This window comes from Molothrus ater, chromosome 2 (assembly GCF_012460135.2).
Source record: "Molothrus ater isolate BHLD 08-10-18 breed brown headed cowbird chromosome 2, BPBGC_Mater_1.1, whole genome shotgun sequence".
Taxonomy (NCBI): Eukaryota; Metazoa; Chordata; class Aves; order Passeriformes; family Icteridae; genus Molothrus; species Molothrus ater.
This window is the reverse complement of record NC_050479.2, coordinates 3,373,486-3,394,434: the sequence shown is the minus strand read 5'-3', so window position 1 is coordinate 3,394,434 and position 20,949 is coordinate 3,373,486. Positions and strand designations below refer to the sequence as shown.

Below are 20,949 nucleotides of genomic sequence, written 5' to 3'. Positions count from 1 at the left end.
GCTCCTGCAGGCCCTGCAAGGCCACCCTGAGCTCAGCCCAAAGCTTCTCCTGTGCAGGTGAACAATCCCAGCTGTGCCAGCCTTTCCTCCCAGCAGAGCTGCTCCATCCCTCTGCTCATCCTGGAGCCTCCTCTGGGCTCTCTGCAGCAGCTCCAGCTCCTCCCTGGGCTGGGCCCAGGCCTGGGGCAGCTCTGCAGGTGGGAAATCACCTGAGGGGGCACAATCCCAATCCCTCTCCTGCTGCCCAGGCTGTGGGACCAGCCCAGGGCAGGGTTAATTTCTGGGCTCCATCACACTCCAGACCTGCTTTAAAGACAAAAAGAATCTCACTCTACAAAACAGCTCTGAGGCCCCATTCCAGAGCAGGTCTGGGAGTGGGATCACACCTTTGGCAGCCTCAAGATGCTGGATTAGTCTGAGCCTTGTGTTCACCTGCCCTGCAGGAACTTTGTGTGTGTGCAGCACTGCAGGGGGGTCCCAGCCCTGCTGGGGAGGGGATCCAAACCCCACTGGGGAGAGGGTCCCAACCCCACTGGGGAGGGGATCCAAACCCCACTGGGGAGGAAATCCAAACCCCACTGGGGAGGGTCCCACCAAACACACGGCTCAGCTCCCAGCAAACACTGCCTGCTGCACTTGATGGCTTGCAGATTTCTCTGAGAGAATATTGTGTGGCTGGCAAAAGAAAACACAAGAAAGGAAGGAAGCAGAGTGGATTTCAGCTCTTTAATTGTTTGCCTTGTCTTTTCCCAAGCAGGCATAGACATCTCACCGTGCCAAAGACCCGACGCGGCGTAAGGACAAAACATTGCTTGGATCACTTGGATCACAGAGCAAATTTCAGTGTAGACCTTTGTATTTCCTCTTCAGACAGTCTTGTGCAGATTGAAGGGCATAAGAGCAGCTGTGTGAAAGCAGGAGCACCCCCCTGCCGAAGCAGGTTCCCATAAAAACCCTCCTGGCGTGCATCGTCTCCGAGCTGGATTCCTCTGAAGACAAGAAAGGACCATTGCAATTGCACCCTCTGAGACAAATTAACACAATTCCACCCTGTGCTCGTACAAGCCTCTCAGTTCTGTGATCTGCCAGGGCTGCAGTGCAGTTAACCTCGGGAGCAGGCTTTTATAAAGGTGCTAACTGGTGTTTCACAGTGCCCCTGCGGTGTTTGGTTTTCATACGAGGCCCTGTTTGCAGGAATGCTGTGTGAGCATTTACTGCAGTTCCAGGGGCTGTTTGATCAGCCAGAATGGCTCCTCTGGGCAGCATTTTGGAAAAATAATATTTAAGAATTGCACTTTATAAAAATTCCGAGGATGTGTATCCCGAATTGTCAAATGTCAGCACAAAGCTGGTTTGAGAAACATTCTTGTCCTCACTTTAAATTGGGACAAAAGAACACAGAAATTAGAAGGAAACCCAACTGCACAACTTAATACAGTGGCACTTTTTAACAGGGTTCCCACAGTTTTCTATACACCATGGAACTAGCGTTTTGAGGTGGGCTGGTTTTATTTTGTTTTATTTAACCCAAAGACACCTTTTTTCCCAGAATTAAATGTATCAGGCTTTCATAAGTAGCCACTGCCAGGGAGAAATTGTGTCTTCCTGCAGGGTATATCCATATGGAGATTTTGGAAAGGATTCATGAAGAAGACCCTGTTTGTGTTGAACCCCCAGCCTGCTGTCACCCCGCATGGGGGATGCACAAATGGAACCTGCAGGACTCTGGGCAGTTTGGATCACGTTCCACAGCCATTTAGAAGTCCCCACTTTCTTTTCATTGGCTGTGGAGTTGCCACAGGTCAAGGAGAAAGGAGAAACTGAGTGTGTCCATGACTCCCAACTGCATTCATAAAGATCTTAAAGGTTTGGGGGTTTCCCCCTCAGGTTTTAAAGGTTTGGGGTTTTGCCCCTCAGGTTTTAAAGGTTTGGGGGTTTCCCCCTCAGGTTTTAAAGGTCTGCCTTTGGTGTCCTGGCTGTACTCCAGCTTGAGTGATCTTTCCTCCTGACCTACAGCCCTTCTTCAGTTTCAGCTAAATAAGCTATTCCTCATTTTCTGTCTGTTTACCTTTGCTGCATCCTGTTAGGGACTCCATCTGTGAGGTGTGGAGCCCTCCTGGGATACCCCAAATGCAAAAAAGGCAGCAAAAGCCTTTGGTTCCAGTAAACATTACTAAAAAATTTTCCTTGTTTTGGGGCTAGAAGAACAGTGGGACAAGATTTTGAGTAGGGGTGTCCTCTGCTCACTGTGAGCATGTGCTCCTCTGGGCTGATGGGAAATTTTATCCCAAACTGCAGAGGTGGCATTAGCAAAAAGAGGATTTTCTTAGGAGAAATGTTGGTGGTAACAGCCTGCAAAGAGTTAAGTGGGCCTTTCTGTCATTCCAAAATTGCCAGTGACCTCAGTCACTGATCTTTCCTTGGACTTTGCTGGTAGCAGGCAGCTGTCCCAGCCAAGGGGATTTAGGGCCTGAGCCTGCTGCTGCTCTCCCTTTGGCTGATGATCTGCTCCCTCACTCTGGTGGGCTCTGTGCCATGAGCAGTGTGGATCCCTCTGCTCTGGGCTGTCACTCTTTGGCCTTTGCAAGGGCCACTGTTCCTTCCTAACCCTCAGGTCCCCTGAGCAAGCCTTTAGGTGGAGATTAAACAGGTTTTCCTGCTGAATTGCTCGTCACTTTTCTGCCTCATGCTTGAAACTCTGTATGGTGCTATTTCTTCTGTCATTTTTTTTGTTTGTTTGATTGGTTTCTTATCATTTTTTATCCTCCATCCTGCAGTTAGGTCAGTGTCAGCACCTTGTTAGCAGAGAGGCCTCAGTTACCCAAAACATCCTCACTGGCCAGGAGCTCCATTTAAGCTCAGCCTGGGTTTCAGATCATCTGGATTCAAGAATTTCCTTGTTCTTTGGATGAGTCTCTCCCAGCAGATGTTGGGCCTCTTACCATTAAATGCATCTCAGATTTTGGGAAAGTCTTCATACAGGAGCTATTTATTTTAAGACCTCCAGGATTTCCTTCAGGATTAATCCAGGTGCTAACCTCAGATCCAGGCTCCTGCAGTCTGTAGGCACAATTCCAGGGAATCACTGGTCCCCAGTGCAGGACAGATCCCTGTTTGCTGCTGTCACAGGTGTTGGAGCAACCTCCTGGAAGAGGTGATCCTGAGGATGTGACCTGAAAGCAACAAGCATGATAATTAAGCTTAATATCCCCAAAAAACCCCAAACCAACAGCTTTGTTATCTCTTGAAGTCACTGTAAATTGCAAACATCTCTGAGAGAGGGATAACCTGTTTCACATTGAGGTACAAATCTCCTGGAATGATCTGTAGGCAAGGAAACCAATGGAAAAAACATTCTGGATAAAATACACAGTTGAATATCTAAGGTGACTTCATCTTCTATCTCTAAATAAAAATAAATGAGCCCTAACCAGTAAAAGCCACACAACCTGTGATTCCCACAGGGAGAGAAATATGGGACAACTTCTACTTTAGATTTGTTACCCAGGGCTGAAAATGTTCAGGTGCCATGGTGAGATTTCTGAGGTACTTCTTCAGAGATATGAGAGCAAGGTGTTCTAAATGTTTTCATTATCAAGAGATTGAAGCTATTCTAATAGCTAATAAAATATTTATAAATAAATACATTTATTATTACAATGCTATTTGTCTAAAATCTCATAAAATATCTTTCATTTTAGGGTTAACAGGAGGAACATATCAAGATACATGCTGGTGGATCTCAAAGAATACAGAACCTTTTGGTTTTGATTATATTGGATAATAATTGTATCTGATCCAGATCAGTAATTGATGGGCTTGTTAGCAATTTTTTTGAAGCCTAAACAAAATGAGTGGGGCAACTATTTAACCCTCCATCATAATGAACATCATTGCTCTTACTGGTAGTGATAAGACATAAGAGATTAAATAGAAAATTCCTGCCCCTTCTCCCAAACCTTTAATGAGATTCCTCCAAGCCAAACCGACTAAAGTGTGCTTTCACAAATGGAGACAAAAATTTTGTGGGTGGGGACAGCAAATTCAAAAGAAGATCCCTTTCTTGTGCCAAGGGTGTCATAGAGCAATACCTGTGATAATGTGACCTTGAAGTTTTATTTCTGATCCAGAAAAGCTTCATCAAGATCTTCTGGCACCTAAACCCTGTTGAAATAATTTCAAGTTAGGCATGTAAATATTTGGAATAGTCAGAGCCCAAATTTACATTTGTTTGCAACTTTGATGTCTTCTGCATTTATACAAAATCTCTGAGTACAAAATTCAGTCTTTGCAAGTGAGGAGTGGTAAGGAATGGCCCAGTGCAGTGAGGGTGAGACACCTGAATGAACAGACAGCTGATACTAAGATTATCTAATCATCAGCTTCACCTCTTGCCACCAGACACAGCTGCAGACAAAGCAATTTTTCACATTTGCTCCTAAGAATTCCAAATTTATTAATAATTCCTAGATGGTTACACACTAGACACCAGGAATCTTGAAAGTAATTTGTAAGAAGAATTTCCCTCCATCAAAATCTTGTCCCAGCTGACCCTGACCTAGGAAATGCCCAAATCTGGAGGGTCTGTTTTCAGTTTCAGCCCCTTCTGCTAAGCAGACACCCATGGGTTGGACGATATTTTTGGAAAAGATGCTGTTTAAAGCTGGCTGCAGCAAGAAATTAAACAAATAACTCTGATAATGGGAATAACCTCCCAAGACAGTGTATTTTGTGGTGACCAGCACACTTAGAATAATTTACTATTGCATGAAGTGATGCAGCTGGTAAAATATTCCTCTCTTCCACATGGAGGGATGGCCGCAGGAAGCAGCTCTAGAAAGCTGCTCGCGTTCCCCTGTGGCTTGTTTTGCTAAATCAGTTGCAGCAAAAGGAGCCGCTCCAAATGGTGCATTTTTCCACTCTTTGGTTTGTTTTGTACTTGCTCAATAAAACAGATTCCAGAAAACACAGGGTTGTATAATTTTTAATAAGATTTGTTAAAAATAGTGTGGCTGTGGCGAGAGGAATGACCAAGAGGAAGCGATTTGTTTCCTGCCATCATTCCTCCCCCCCTTCGCCAGCGAGCACAAAATATTCACTTGATTTAAAATTCATCACAAGCAGCCAGAGGGTAGCAGGGCTACCACAACCCTCATAAATTACACCCAAGGCTGACCCTTCTGGAAGAGGAGGCCTTGCTGTGCTGAAGGACTCTCAGAGTTTGGTGCTGCTGCCTCCGACCGCAGCGGGACACAAAACACACCATGGGGAAATACCCAGAGGAGCAGAGGCCAGGCTGGGTCTGTCCATCCATCCACTCCAAACCTCTGCAGAGGCTTAACCTGGGAAGGAAGCCCTTGCCCACAATGGTTCCTGCCTGTTCTAAAGGAGAACAGCCTTAATGTGGTCGTGGCTCCCACTTGTACCCACATCCCAGCTCCTGTGGAGGGTCTGGCAGAGCCCCCATCCTTCCCTCCTGCAGGAGAGCTGCCCCTGGCCAGAGCAGAGTGATTTCCAACCCAAATTCTGCCCCATCTACTTTTCATGTGACTGGTATTTCTCATGCAGGACTCCAGCAGGCTCAGGCTGTGCAAATAGCAAAGCACCTTTTGTTTTTTCCCCAGCCATAAAAGGGAGAATCCGAGGAAAGTCCTGCAGAGGACAGTGATGAAATAATCAGCTCAACAACCCATATTGCAACTGGGAGTAGCTGGATTAGTGCAGTTCTTGCCCCTGACCTGGGGAAGCTTAGTCCCATCTCCAGAAAAGATCATTTTTTTTTCCTTCTGAAAGACTTTTCTGCGGGTCACTTCTGCCAGATAGCTTGGCCAGTTGCTCCGTGCTTAGTCCGTTTTAACAATAACAACAGCAACAAAACTTTACAAGATGTTCTTTCCTCTTTGTCTGGAAGGATTAACAGTTCAGCCAAGGTCTGACTGGCCGCTGGCTCCAGGAGGGAAGGACTCAAAGGCACTCTGAGGGAGTAGTCACATGGAGAGCCTGGCTACTAGACAGGGCTTTGGGGATTGTTTTTTATTCTGTGCTCACCCAGACTGGCACCGAGGGCAGGATTGGGCACTCGTGCTCTTGGAGGAGCTTGCTCTGATCAGTCTTCTAGGAAATGTAAAGTCTGGGAGGCAGATGGACATATGGACATTTCCCCCTGGAAAATCCATTTCCATGGGTCTTGTTAGCTGGATTGAACTGGCAAATCTTTGGAAACAGCTTGGAAAACTGTTTTCTCCCTTGGAGAAGTCACAAAATCACAAAATCACAGAAGCACAGAGTATTTAGAGTTGAAGGGACCTCTGGAGATGACCTAGTCCAAGCCCTATTTGTATCCTGTCTTTGAGCATTTGTGTTTAAGCTAAAAAGAAGAGCAGATGCCATCCAAAGAGATGGAAACAAAAGCATAACTCCATCAAACTTATCTCTGGGTTCCTTTAACCCATCACTGGCAGGAGCATGGAAGGAGTGGGGCAGAACAGGAGCCATCAGCCCTGAGCCACAAGGTCAGGAGGAGGCGATGACAGGAGAGCTCCATGCTCAAACAACACAATAAATGAGATTATTTTCCCCCTCTCTTTTGTCCATGAGAAAGGAGAAACTTCTCTTTTAAACATTTCCTAGGCAGGATATAAACATACAACCTCAGGGCCATAGGTGCTGCAAATACCCGGGCATCTGCTTGTCTTTGCTCCCATGGGATGTTCCCATTGGAGGTCTAAACCCCAGGGCATTTGCTCCCAGCACACAAGCAGATGAGCCTGTGGATCAACCAAACTTCCAAGGAAAGCTGGCTGAACTGGTTCATGAGGAGTCAGGATTAGGCCCTCCTTCCTCCTTCTTACATGCTGGATTTTCACCTTTCATGCTCCTGCAGCACAACCGCCTGCTAAATTTAGAAAGCCTTTTTTAGAAGTTGTTTTATGAACACACACATACACACACACACACACACACACACACAGAGAGTAATTACATTGTAAAAAAAACACACACAAAAAAACCAAAAACCTGCAGGCTTTAGAAATGCCGTTTGTGAGGCGTTCCAAGTATGTACGACTGGCTCAGTTACTGGCTCGCAGTTGCCATCTGAACATCTATTTTCCAAGCGTTTAAGAAAAGTGATGTGTACATTTTTCATGTGTAATTAGGCAGCGTAATGTGATCTCTTTCTGCAGTCAAGCTGCCATGTGCCGTAGCCTCACTGAATAGCTTCCAGATTTCAACCCAATCTCTTCTGTCTAGACTCTACGTTGCTATTTTTTTTCCTTCTTTCTTTTTTTTTTTTCTGGTGTTTTTTTTTTTTTTTCCCTTCTTGCCTAGCTTAGAGCAGACTCCAATATAAAATGCCAAAACCAGAAGGTTTTGTCCCTCTTTCTCATAAAGACGTGGGACAGATCTGGGAGGCCCCGCTGAGAGCTGAGTCCCAGACTTTTTCATAAGACATGTGTCGTCTGAATCTGACATTAAAGATTGTGCAGGCATTTCAACAGGTCATGCACACGAGGGTGGGGGGGGGGGGGGGCAATGCCCAAAAATATGGTTTTCATTAAGAAAGTGAGTATTTTTAGAGAGGTGTGGTTCAGTTCAGATGAAAAGGGAAGAAAGAAAAATGAAAGCGGCGCAAGAGATCCCCAACTGCAACATTATTTATATTGCTGTTGAAATGCAGTGTGTTCTCTTTATAAAGCTGCTTTTGGGAGTGAAATAATAGAGACCCTGCCAGAACCAGGTGCATATCATGGAGTTTGTTTATAATCCAAGTTAAAGGAGGGCAGATTTATACCAGAAAGAACTCTCCGAGGGGACTTTGGAGTTTAAGTGTCCTGTCTTAATCTACACATTACCTCCTCAACAAAGCAGTTGTCTTGAAGCAAAACATAAAATACAGTCTCAATGAATTCACAGATAATTCCAGGGAATTTTATCTGGTGTGATATAGTTTCAGACTGCTTGTTCTGTTCCCAGCTTTTTATTTGACTCTTAAGTTGTTTTATTTCTGTGTCAAGAGAATGAAAAGATCAGAGAGGGCTCGTTTCCACAGAAAGATGCTTTTGTGCATTATAAGCAAAAAAAAAAAAGTAAGGCTTTCCCAGGCTTGCAATTCCACCACCTTGTCCTGGGATTTGCTGCAGTTTGCACACACTTTTTCTACAGAAAAAGTTCTTGTTTTAGTCCAGAAACAGCTGTGCAAATTTCCCTCCACTTTTCTTTTTTTGTTCCTTTTTTTCCTAAATCTTATCTTTTCATCTCTCCTGTTCTAACACCACACTTTATGTTTTCCTTTTGCTCTCCAGAAAATGGCTATTGTCCCATTGAGAACATGCCCTTCTGCCTGCTTTTGTGTGAATGGCAGATTGGTTGGAAAAACAGGAACACTTTCACTCCTTTTTGAATGCAGTACTTGCTAAAAATTCCCATGCTTCTGCAGAACCAACTGTTCTTTCCATTAAAAAACATCCACCTACTTGAGCAAACTTTTCAATACATTAGCCCAATTTTTCATTATGGTAAACTTTGAAATGCTTGAAATGTTTGAAATAACAGTGCAAATATTTTCTCAAATTTCAAAAAGGGAAACTAAACCAAAAAGCTGCCAGATCAAAACGGGGCTCTCATTGAAAATCCAAATGATGACAGCAGACAGCGCAATAATTTGATCACAGAATCACAGAATGGTCTGGGTTGGAAGGGACCTTAAAGATCATCTTATTCCAACTGCCCTGCTATGGGCAGAAATAAATTTAAAAAATTCTCTTGTCCTGATCACAGGAAGTGGTTTTCCTCCTACTGCTTCACAGAATCACACAACCAGATAGTCTGGAAAAGACCTCTGAAATCATTTGAGTCCATCCTAACAGTGAGGACTCATTTCACTAAAACAGGGATTTTCTGAGCTGTAAATCAGGTCAGAATTTTGACACGTCAGCTGAGGTGAGTGTTTGCAAGCTTCATATCACCACTAACAGCTATTTCAGAGTGTCTATCCAAGAATGTATTGATCTCCTAAATCTTTAAGCCAGATGGGATCAATCATCATCATCTATTCTGCTGAATGGTAGCAAAAATTTCTTACAGTTGTTTTGTGTCACTGTCTTAGCATCATCTGCTGCCCTTTTCTTGACATTCCTCTTGGTATTTTCCAGAATGTGGAAGGCCTTGCCATGACCTTGATCCAACTCATGAGTGTCAACAAAAAGGTATGAGCAAGATCACCTCAAAGTCTTTCTTCATCCTTCCAGCAAAGCCATCATGGCTTCGGAATCCATCATCCTTCAGGAGCCACATCACAGCAGATCCCCATGTCCAGCCCTGCTACATGTGTAGTTTGACATAAAATAAATCAGATCTTGGGTTGTGGGGGTACCAGTTGTGGGTTTCTCTGGGTCTGGATTGAAGGCACTTGAGATGGTGTTTCATGTTCACACTCAGGTGTTTATTATTTCTTATCAGTAACACAGTCTCACTGCTGTGAGTTCTGCAGCTTTTCATTAGAAGGCACAAAATGGCCAACAATCTCTTGTTACAAGGTCTTTTAAGGCTAAACTATCCAATGAAGAACTGACACCTGGATTATTTTCCCTTTTAACCCAATAACTGATCCCAAAGAGCTGCAATGGGGACTTTTCTGCCCAATTACAAAATGCCACCCAAACCCATGGAGAAGGAGGAAGAAGAAGCATGAAGAAGAAACCCAGGACAACACCCTGTGCCCTCCATCTTGCTTCCATCCACAACATACTAAAAACTCCAAAACCTCAATTTCTCACCAAGTGATGCACCTGCACTACTCTCTATAATCTGTTCCACACTTTTGTGGATTCTGGTTTATCTTGAAGTCTGGGAAACTTTCTCCATGGATGAGGGTCAAAGTCAGTGCTCCCCTGGGGGTCAGGGCACCCCAGAGCAGACAGAGAAATATTCCCTGTGTGCCCTGGGTTTCGACATTGGTTTGAATAACTTATTCTCGTGTTTTGAAGGCCATGGAAATGTTGGGGCAAGTCCAGAGGAGGCCATGAGGTTGATAAGGGATTGATAAGGAGCAGCTCCCCTGTGGAGACAGGATGGAAGAGTTGGGGCTGTTCAGTCTGGAGAAGAGAAGGTTGTGTGGAGACCTCAGAGCAACTTCCAGGGTCTGAAGGGGCTACAGGGAAGCTGGAGAGGGACAATTCATCAGGAATTGGAGTGACAGGACAAGAGGAAATGGCTTCAAACTGAAAGAGGGGAAATTTGGGTCAGATATTGGGAGGAATTCCTCCCTGTGAGGGTGGGGAGAGCAGCTGGGGCTGCCCCTGGATCCCTGGCAGTGCCCAAGGCCAGGTTGGACACTGGGGCTGGAGCAGCCTGGGACAGTGGGAGGTGTCCCTGCCATGGCAGGGGTGGCACTGGAGGATCTTTAATGTCCCTTCCCACAAAAACCTTTCTGTAATTTTGCAATTTTATTTTGCTCTAAACCATGGTGTCAGAAGCAGATTTCAGGGTGAGATATGTTTGGAATACTTTTCTTTTTTGCAATAAATGGTTCAGGTGAGGCTGCTCCTGTCTTGACCTACAAGCATCTTTCAGTGTTCTTCAGTTAGTTCAAGGTCTCAGATACAAAATCAAGGAAACCACATTTCTTTGTGGGATAATCCAAAGTTTTTTTTTCTGGGGCTTTCAGTCAAAAACCAGCAGGGTTGAACATGTAATTTTTTTAATCTGTGACAGAACAAACAGACATCACTTAATCCAGTCCACAGGGCTGCCCTGATTGAAACATCTTCATTTTTTATCATCTCTGAAAGAAACACGAAATAGAGAATGATTAAGGCTGGAAAAGCCTCCAAGGTCTTGAGTCCTGGCTGTGTGTGATGCCCACCTTGTCACCCAGCCCAGAGCAGCGAGTGCCACCTCCAGCTGTTAAAGCTGCCCATGGCTGAGCCTGGGGACATGCAGGACATGTGCCACCAGCCACATGGGGACATCCAGGATCAGCCACAGCCCCTGTGTCCCCTCTCCCCTCCACCTGCTGCCACTGCAGAGCTGCCACCCTGTGCTCCAGGGCGTTGATTCAGCAGCTGGAGCAGGGGTGGCTCCTCCAGAGGGTGACTCAGTGTCACATCTCCAGCTGAGTCACCTTCTGCAGCCTCCCGCACCACAGAGCCCTCTGTGCCGAGGCACCTGCACGGCCAGCTCTGCCCTGCCTGCAGACACACAAAAATGGCTTTTTTGGGGCATCTCTGGGACTTGTTTGCACCACTGCCACGAGGCAGGTGTGGAAACAAATGTGTGTTTGTGTGTCTGTGACTGCTTTGATGTGTGCAGCAGAGTGGCAGCTGTGGAAAATCAAGTTTTTCCCATTTGTGTATCACAGAGATTTTGGAGATTCAGGTCCTGGGGGATGCTGATGGTTTTTTTTTTTGTTGTTGTTTTTTGTTTTTTTTCTGCCTCTGACTATAATTTCAGGCATTTCTCTGAAATTATTATAATTGTTTCTCTAGTGCATATCATAGGCAAGTAGAAATGCTGAGGAAAACTTGTGAGAATCAGCCAAATAAAAGAGAAAATGGTGGGATTATGTATGGGAATAGCTGAAAAATGATTAATATAGAGAAATATCACCTTTCTTAGAGCTGTGTGCTCATGAAGATCTGTTAACAAAGCTGGATTTACACTTGTGCGTGAACAACACCAATTCCACAGACTTGAAGGCAAAATTCAAGTTTTTTCCCAGGTACCATGACAAATAGAGAAAGCAGAGAAGCAGACTAATGTAAAGAAGAGAGAGATGACAGTTCACAAGTTTAAATCCCATAAAAATGATGCTTATCTGGATATTAATTCTCCACTGGATTACATTTGCATTGAGCTATGGTCTCCTCAGGGATCACCATGCACCAAGGCATCCAAGGGAATGCAAAAATGTAAGTATTTAAGAAAATTATGAGCAAGTAACTTTATGTATTTACACTTATTAATTGCTTTCTATTGAAGTGTAAACATTTAATTTTTGGTCAGCCTTGTCTTCATCCATTACTCATCAGCTATTTTTTATTCTGACACTATAAATTTATTTTTTATTCTGGTTAGATTATTCACCAGTAAATATTTTTAAATTATGACATTTTGCCATCTACCCTAACTTTGACTTCCTTTTCTTGTTTTCGAAAATACTTCTACCTTTAGCTTTCTTATTTTTAATTTTCACCATGTGGCTGGAGAACTTTGCAGTTCTTACAAAGATGCTCCACTCAGCCTTTCTGCATTGATTCACTGGCTGAGTTATTCCTTGAATCTCAGCAGTGATGCCAAGAAATGCCCCTTTGGAGAGAGGAAGGGAAATGCTTTGGTTAAAATAGGAAAAAGCACAAATTCTTCTCCCCAAGCCCAAACTGAGAAGGAGTGAGGAGTTCAGTTCTGGTCACAGAAATTTGCACAGAGAGTTTATTTCACCATTATTCCAGTTTGCCTTTGGACTGTTATCCAGATTTTTCTCTTTTGGGACTTATTTGCCAAAATACAGGGGAAAAAAATCAAAGAGTTTCACTTTATTTTGGAGATTCGAGATATTTAGGAGAGATTCAGGCAAGCATCCCATCTCTCCAATCACTCAGATCAGAACTTTGGAATTTTAAAAATTTTTTTCTATAATTTCTTGTAGCCTCATAAAACCCCTTCTGAATTCATGGGAGTTTCAAGTGTTCCCTGGACCCTTCCTGCCAACATAATGTTTTTTGAACTCAGCTATGAGTGTAAGCAGAAAAAAAAAAACAAACAAACCCTAAGAATGAAAATCAACAAATTATCTCACTTTCCTTTCAGCCCATTGCTTGGGAAAGAGTGTGAATTCTTTCAAATTGACACAGCAGTCCTGAATAATCACTGATACTGAATATCTTGGTGATCAATATCCCCTTCACTCAACCACATTATCTAACCAGATGCTTACACAGGTAAGTTCCAAATTAAATCCTTTCTTTTGCCACTTCAGAGCTTTTAAATAGAAATCATCTTTCCTTCCCCAATTAAAAGTATTTCTCTCATAGGAGGGACACCAGAGTCTTTTCAGAGATTGCCACAATGATATTGAGATGTCCAGTCTGGGACCAAAACAAATCCATGAGTGCTGGAAAAAGCCATAATTTCTGCTCCTTGAAAAAGAGTTTCCTGTTCACATCCAGGCAACAGGAGGTGTCTCTATAACTGCCTATCTCTCCTGAATTAAATGTCATTTTTACATAAGGGAACCTTCATTAGTGAATGTCACCCACACCTGTGAGAGGTAATATTTATAAAGGTGTCCCCTCTTTGTTGCCTGACTTGTTCATCCTAAATGGTATTTTCATAGGTAAAATGTTAATTCTTTCTGCTTCTAATGAGAAAAAAAAAAATCAGGTGCTGGAATTGCATTTTGCCAGTGGGGAAAAAAATAAAATAATCTGGGCTCTATTCCTGTTGTTTCCTATCAAAAGAAATGATATTTATTTATTCATATATCCCATTTCATTGATAATAACTACAATGATTAATGCTATGAACTTGGCATTATTATCCTTCTTTATGTAGTTTTTTTGAATTAATTGGTTGTTTAACCTGGGGAAAAGGAGGCTCAGGGAGGACCATAGTGCTCTCTACAACCACATGAAAGGTCATAACCAGGTGGGGCTTGGTCTTTTCCCCCAGGTAAAAAGTGACAGGAAAGAGGAAACAGCCTCAGGCTGCACCTCGGGAGGCTTAGGCTGTTATTAGGGGAAAATTCTTCACTGAAAGGGTGAAGCAAGCACTGGAATGGGCTGTGCAGGCCTGTGGTGGAATTGCTGTCCATGGAAATCTGCAAAAAACACGTGGATGTGGCACTTGGGGATGTGGTTTAGTGATGAACACAGCAGCAGCCTAAAACCATAGCAAGTTTTGCATCCTTTGAGTGCTTCAGTCCCTAATTCTGCCATTAAGACTCAAAATTATCTGAGGCTGCACCAGTTCCTAAATGTGTTTCTTCCACTGCTCTGGAAGAAATATGGGAAAAGTGCTGGTTATGGGATTTCTTTTTCTTGATCCAGGTATGACAATTTGTTTGATTTTTATCGCTTGTTTCGAAATTGCATTTTGAAAATTGTGTTTAAGGAGATGGAAAATGACATGACCACTTTTTTTCTTTCCCCACAACGCTCCTGAGCAAGAGGCAGCACTCGAAGACCCACCTGCTCTGAAATTTCCTCCTGAGAGAAAGCTCCAGGAATGAGCCTTTGGGGTGGACCTTGTCCCTGCACCAGCACTGGGGTCAGCTCTGGGGACATCTGCTGTGACAGAGCAACTGAGCTGCAGGGCCATGGCAGCTGGGGCTGGTGGCAGGAAGGTGGCACAGCAAGGGATGCTCCAGCCTCACAGAATTCCCAGAATTCCCAGAATTCCCAGAATTCCTGGGTTGGAAGAGACCTTCAAGGCCATCGAGTCCAGCCCAGCCCCAACCCCTCAACTCAACCCTGGCACCCAGTGCCACATCCAGGCTTTGTTAAACACACCCAGGCATGGGCACTCCACCACCTCCCCGGGCAGCCATTCCAGAACTTTCTCACCCTTGCTGGAAAAACCTTTTCCCTGCTCTCCAGCCTGGATTTCCCTTGGTGCAGCTCGAGGCTGTGTGCTCTGGGTGTGTCAGTGCTGCTGGAGAAAGAGCCCAGGGCCAGCTGAGCCCAGGCCCCTTTCAGGAGCTGTGCAGAGTGAGGAGGGCAGCCCTGAGTCTCCTTTGCTCCAGGCTGAGCACCCCCAGCTCCCTCAGGGCTTCCTCACAGGGTTTGTGTTCCCAGCCCTTCTCCAGCCTCCTTGGCCCCTCTGGATGTGCTCAAGTGTCTCAAGGTCCTTCCTAAATCTGAGGCCATTTCCTCTCCTCCTTTCCCTTGGGACATGGCAGCAAAGCCTGACCTCCCCTCAGTGCCCCTCCTGGCAGGGAGTTGTGCAGAGCCATTCCCAGAATTCCCAGAATTCCCAGAATCCCTGGGTTGGAAGAGACCTTCAAGGCCATCGAGTCCAGCCCAGCCCCAACCCCTCAACTCAACCCTGGCACCCAGTGCCACATCCAGGCTTTGTTAAACACACCCAGGCATGGGGACTCCACCACCTCCCCGGGCAGCCATTCCAGAACTTTCTCACCCTTGCTGGAAAAACCTTTTCCCTGATATCCATCCTGGATTTCCCTTGGTGCAGCTCGAGGCTGTGTGCTCTGGGTGTGTCAGTGCTGCTGGAGAAAGAGCCCAGCCCCAGCTGACTGCAGCCCTTTCCTACCTCATGTTCCCACTGCTTGCATTCTGCAGGAGCACTGGCTGAGGATTTTAGTCACACAGGTAGGGTTTGAAAGGTCAGAAGATTGGGGTTTTTGGGCTTTCCACGTGGGAGCCCAGCTGTGCTCTGTGCTGGTAACTGGTGGGGCTGCCAGCCTGTCCCCTGCCCCTGGGAGTGCCTGAACTCTGAAGGTGATGCAGGAGATGGAGCCATGGGGACTCACTGAGAGCTGGACGTGACCCCACTGGCTTTGCTGCAAACACAGCATCTTGGGGGCCCTGCCATGGGTAACATTCCTGCAGCCACCTCTGGGTGCAGAACAAAGCTGTCAGCACACTGAGTGTCTCTCTCTCTGCTGTTTTATCTCATTTAACAGGAATTATGCATCACACTTCAGAGAATTTCTGGCCATTGTGTTACCCAGAGCTGCTGTGTGCAGCGTACAAAGATTTGGGGTGCAGGATTTCCCCCCCCCCCCCAGCCCTCCTGTTCCCACCCTGCCAGGCATTTTCTGGCTCCAGGAATATCCTGAGCTCTGTAAGCACCACACTCCTCTGGACCAGGAGTTTTTAACCACAGCTCCACTGGGTAGAGCTGGTGCCACCAGCACCTCATAAGGATGAAACTGCTGCTGGCTGCAGTTTGTTTTGGGGATCAACTGGTTTGGGGCTGTCTCCTGCTGGATTTATGTTCTCTGAAGAGTTAAGTACATTAGTGTGGGTAATCTCACTCCATTACCTTCTATAAAACTGAATCTATGATTTCCTCCCTGGTGAGCATTTACCATAGTGAAATAGGCTACTATTTTCATATTTAACTCATTGGTAACTCATAAAACCAGCTCAAGTTGTCTGCCCCAAAGAGCAGAAGCTGTGGGACGGGCTGGAGGGTCAGAGCTTCTACAAGACCTGCAGTGTCAGGGCAGTGCTCAGCATCACCCTCACATCCCTCTCCCATCCCTCCCCCTGCCCCTTTGAAATCCACAAAAATCAGAAATTTATAAGGCTTCTTAAAAATCCGAGATGAAGCAATTAAACCTCCAGACTGGAGGATGTGAACCTTTAAAGGCCCTTTGCAGAATATCAAAAGAATGAGAGGATTATATTTAGCAGGTGTGACAGCCCACGCAGGACATTTCATTGTGAAAGGGGCTGACATGAACCAGGAACCGATACTTAAATTAATATAAAACATCTTGGGGGAAAGGTGTTTTCTTTTCTTTTTTAAGCATTGGGAAATCATAATGCTTTCTGGCTTCTTCAAAAGGAAGAGGTCCAAATATACAGGAGTCATCTGGCATGTAAAAATAAAAAAGTCTGGGGAGGGGACACACACATAAAAATGCTTTGGATGAGGTTGGGAGGCAAATGTTGAGAGCCAGGGGGCCAAGAAACACCGTTGTGAATTTTCCTGCCCTGCCTCACCTGGTTGCAAATCCAAGGATTTTCCCTCCCAGGGCAGAGGGGCAGGACTGGGACAGGGTGCCCTGTGTGGCTCCTGGCAGTGCATCAGCATCCCCTGTCCTGCCACCTCTCCTCATCCCTTCCCTGGAGACACAACTCTTCATTACAGGGGTGCTTTATTCTGAACACTCCTCTTTCTATTCCTATCACACCCTTCCAAGCCTTGGAGTGGAAAACTTGACTCGGGAGTTTTTGTGGGGAGGCGTCCACGACTTTCGTGCTTCATTCACTACTGAGTGCTCCTAATTTTAGCCGAACTGCTCCGTTTTGATTTTCCAAAGCTGCGGATTTAATGTGCAGAAGCTCGGGTTGTTTTCACACCCACTCGCTGAGGGCCACATGAGTGATGCTGCCCATCCAGGGGAAGGTGGGGTGGATGACAACACTGTCCCCAACACTGAGAAGTGACTCCAGGAGATCTCCATAGGTGGGTGCTGCAGTAGCAGAGGGCACTCAATGCCACTTCTGGGGTATTTTACCTCTTCACTGCTCATTCAAGCACTAGGTGGTCGCTTGGGATCTCTGGGTTCTTAGTCACCCAAAAAAAACACACTTTGGGGTGAAAAGCCCATCTTTCTGCTGGGGCTGGTCCAAGGGAGGGAGGTGTGGGGTTGTCTGGATGTCTGCTATCAGGTACTCTTTGGCACCGAGAGAGTTAAAGGTCCTCGGCACCCACCAGCCCTGGTCTAGGCAGTGTCTAAAATCAGTCCTAGACCCGCTTTATTTTTTCCTTAAAAACAGGAAATGGAGCCCTGAAGGCTTTTTAACTGGAGAGGGAGAGTGAGGAGGGGGTATACTCGCTCTGCCCATACCCAGCCCTGAGCCTGACCCAGACTTGGGGGTCTCTGTGTGTGTTTTTTTTTATTCCTTCTCCCTTTTTTTCTCCTCTCCCCCCCTATTATTTTGGCAGACTTTTTGGAATGTCTGGGAGCTAAGGGCTTTGCTTCATGGAGCAGAATTCTGAAGCAAGAAAAAGAGAAAGTTATAGACTAAACCACAGAAATGTAAACATGTCTGCAGCTAAAATAACTCCACTTTCATTGAAAACACTCCTCGCTTACAATCAGACTTCTGTGTGCTATGCTCAATAAAACTGCATGCTAATAGCAACCAATTAATACATTATGTAGTTCTGCTTTAAAAACTGAGACGCTTTTAATTATTTTTTTATATAATTTTTTTTCAAATTATTATTTTTAATTAAGGGACTACTGGGTTTTCTGCTGCGGACGCCGGTGCCGGGCGCTGACCGCGGGCGGAGAGCGGCGGGCGATGCCCGGCGGGGGCCGAGGCGTGCCCGGGGAAGGTCGGGGCGAGGCGGCGGCGGGGACGAGCGGAGCCCCGGTAAGGAGCCCCGGGGCCGCCGGCGGGAGGGACGGGGACACGGGACAAGGGACAGGGATAGGGACAGGACGGGGTGCACCGCCCGCTTCTCCCCTGGCTTTCCTTCGTGCGAGGTGAGTGCGGACGGCACCGCCGGGATGGGTCCCCTCTCCATCACCCCTGAGCGATGGGGCTGCAGTTTCTGCCGGACCAGCCTCCCCTGCTTCCCCCCCCCCCCCTCCTCACCTCGCTCCCCTTTTATTCCCGAGCATCCCGTTATTCCTCCCGCTGCCACCTGGTTCAGGGGCCAGCCTGCGATTCACGTCGGGTCCCCGCCACAACCGCGCGCTTGTTCTCGCCCCTTCAGACGCGCTGCTGTTCCCCGCCGGGCCGGGGGGCGAAGCGGCCCCGCCGGGCCGGGCCGGGCCGGGCCGGGCTCGGCCGCGTCCTCCCCCCGCGGGTCCCGCTCACCTCCAGCTCCGCCCGGCCCCTCCCGCCCCCCCGAGCGCGGCCGGGGGAGGACGCGGGCACCGGGGGCGGGGGTCCCGCAGCGCCTCGGGCGCGGGGCCGCCCCGACGGCGGCGGGGGAGCCGGGCAGCGCCGGGAGCGGCGACAGCGGCCGCGCTCGGCGATTGGAGAGAGAGGAAGAGGCGCCCGGAGCCGGGGGCCAGCGCGATGGGCTGAGCCCGTCCCGACTGAAGTGACTCACCGCAGTCGGCAACGCCGCCGTCCCCTGCCCGCTGCCTCACTCCCTGCCGAGCTCCCGCCGCTGGCGGCCGCTGCCTTCCCCCGGCCCGTCCCGCCCCGTCCCCCCTCCCCGGGAGCCCGGAGTGACCCCGGCCCAGCCCGGTAAGTGTTTCCCTTCGGGGCTGCCATGGGACGGCCAGCGGAGCGCCGGCCGTCGGGGCGGGAGCGGCGGGGAGATGGGCGAGGGACCGGACAGGACAGGGACCGGCCGGGGACAGGGACCGGGCGGGGCTCGGTGACCCCGAGGGCGGCACAGGGACCGGCCGGGTGTCCCCTGGCTGGAGCGGGGCAGCCCCGAGGGCTCGGCAGCCGCAGCCGCGCATCCTCTGCGCGGACCGTGCCCCCTCTGCGCGGACCGTGCCCGAGTTCCTCTAAGTTTTGAAGGATTAATTTGCTGTTTGGCTTCGGGTAGAAGGAATGATATCGCCTTCCCCCTCGCCATCACTTTCCCCCCTCTGGATCGTAAGAGCAGCGTTGGTGCCTTTGTAATTCTTTCAGCAATTCATCATTCAATTAATTAATAGCTCTATGGCTTTTCAAAAGCCGGGCAGCTCTTGCACGTAGGAAAACCTTCAATTACCTACGTGGCTGAGGGGAGTCGTGGTTGGGTTTGGTGCTTTTCAGAGTAAGGGCTACGCGAGGCTCTGTTTTGGTGTCCAGATGACTTCGCTGAGGAGTTTGGAGTGCACGTAATTGTATTTGCAAAAGCTGGAGTTGCAAGTTCTGGCTAACATAAACTTCCATTCATTGCTGCCTTTGCTGAGAGCCCACGGTGCGAGGAAATGGCTCGTTCTTTAATGAAGTTTTTTATTTGTATTCTAAGTGTCGTTCTGTGAATTAGCTCTGTTCTGAAGTAAGAGTTTGGAAATTACATTCTGCCCCGTTCTGCCCATGTAATTTTGAGTCCATTAGGAAAACCAGGATAGGTCTATGAACTGCACATGGAGAAATGTCACATTCCTTTGGTTTAACCCTTTGAGCACTTCCCTGGTTTCTCTGAAACAAGTGAAGCAAGCAAAGACAGCTTCTCACTGAGGTATGAAGTGTAAGCTTTTGTCAGGATACCTATATCAGGTGTGTGATTACAGGCACACCTGAACTGATAGGAAAATCAAGGAAGAGAAATAGATTATTTGATAATTTCCCAGTTAGAAGTAAATAAGTAAAGGCATAAACAAACCAAGCCATACCTCATACGGGACAAATATATTTTTTGTTGATTGCCTGATCTATTTCTTAAAGGGCATTTATAAAAACAAAGATGTCGGATGTTGCTATTGGAATAGCAACATCAATCCTTATTTTCTCTTTCGTATGCATATGTGGGCAAACAATGGCAAATTCTTTGAAAAAGTTTGCAAGAAAAAATCCACCAGCTCCAAAAACATTTCAGGGTTTAGAGCTTTGAACAGCATCTGTCCCCACCTCCCACAATTTAGTCCCAAAGTTAAACAAATCATATAGTACTGGATAGAGTTACATGTTACAGGAATTTTATAAATGATCTGTCAGGGTAAGTCCTAGGTGTGATTAGTCGGACTTTTTGCTCCTGAGGTGTTGCTCCCTTTGGATTGTCATTTCTGTAGCATTTGGTTCTTAGAGATAGATTCTAATAGATGTACTATGCATGTTCTCCTTCTTATGGTTTTTAAACAGAAGTGCCTGTGGGGTTCTCTCTCTTTCTTTTACATGAATTTGAGCTCTTTGTAAGGCACTAAAGAAATCTGGGGGTGTGAGTCCAATGAGGACTCACAATGATGGCAACAAGGAGCTTAAATCCCAGATTGTTTCAGACCTGGGAGCTGTCTCTCTCATCACAAGGATGCTGCTTTGTTTGTCCTTTTCTGTCTGGAGCACCAGTTTGGACCTCGCTGTTGTTGGTGTTCAAATGACAATTCTAGCACAAGAGCCTGCCCCGTGAAAGTGTCCTTGCTACCTGCTCTGCTGTGGGAAGTTTATTTTCTGTGCGTGCACAGAGCTGTGTAAACAAACAGAAAACCCTGGGATGTCCCGTTGGTTTGAACAACACCCCGTGAACAGAATACCTGGCTGCTGATGAGGCAAATCCTTCCCTGCTGCTCCTTCTGCAAACCCCCAGTGCTTTGCTCTCACAGCGTGAGGCTCATGGCACTGCTCTCCCTCTGCAGAGGGT

At 46.9% G+C, this 20,949-nt stretch overlaps 1 long non-coding RNA gene across 2 annotated transcripts; it reads right to left on the bottom strand.

Moving 5' to 3' along the window:
- Positions 1 to 712: 712 nt before the first annotated feature.
- On the bottom strand, positions 713 to 18,793 carry LOC118688622 (uncharacterized). Of its 2 annotated transcripts, none has more exons than XR_004980492.1 (4): positions 18,760 to 18,793; positions 4,092 to 4,164; positions 3,039 to 3,173; positions 713 to 989 (listed from the first exon to the last, which is right to left on the bottom strand). It is a non-coding gene; the product is annotated as an uncharacterized LOC118688622 (long non-coding RNA). The 2 variants fall into 2 exon arrangements; XR_004980491.1 differs by lacking the exon at positions 18,760 to 18,793 and adding an exon at positions 18,297 to 18,426.
- Positions 18,794 to 20,949: the final 2,156 nt, after the last annotated feature.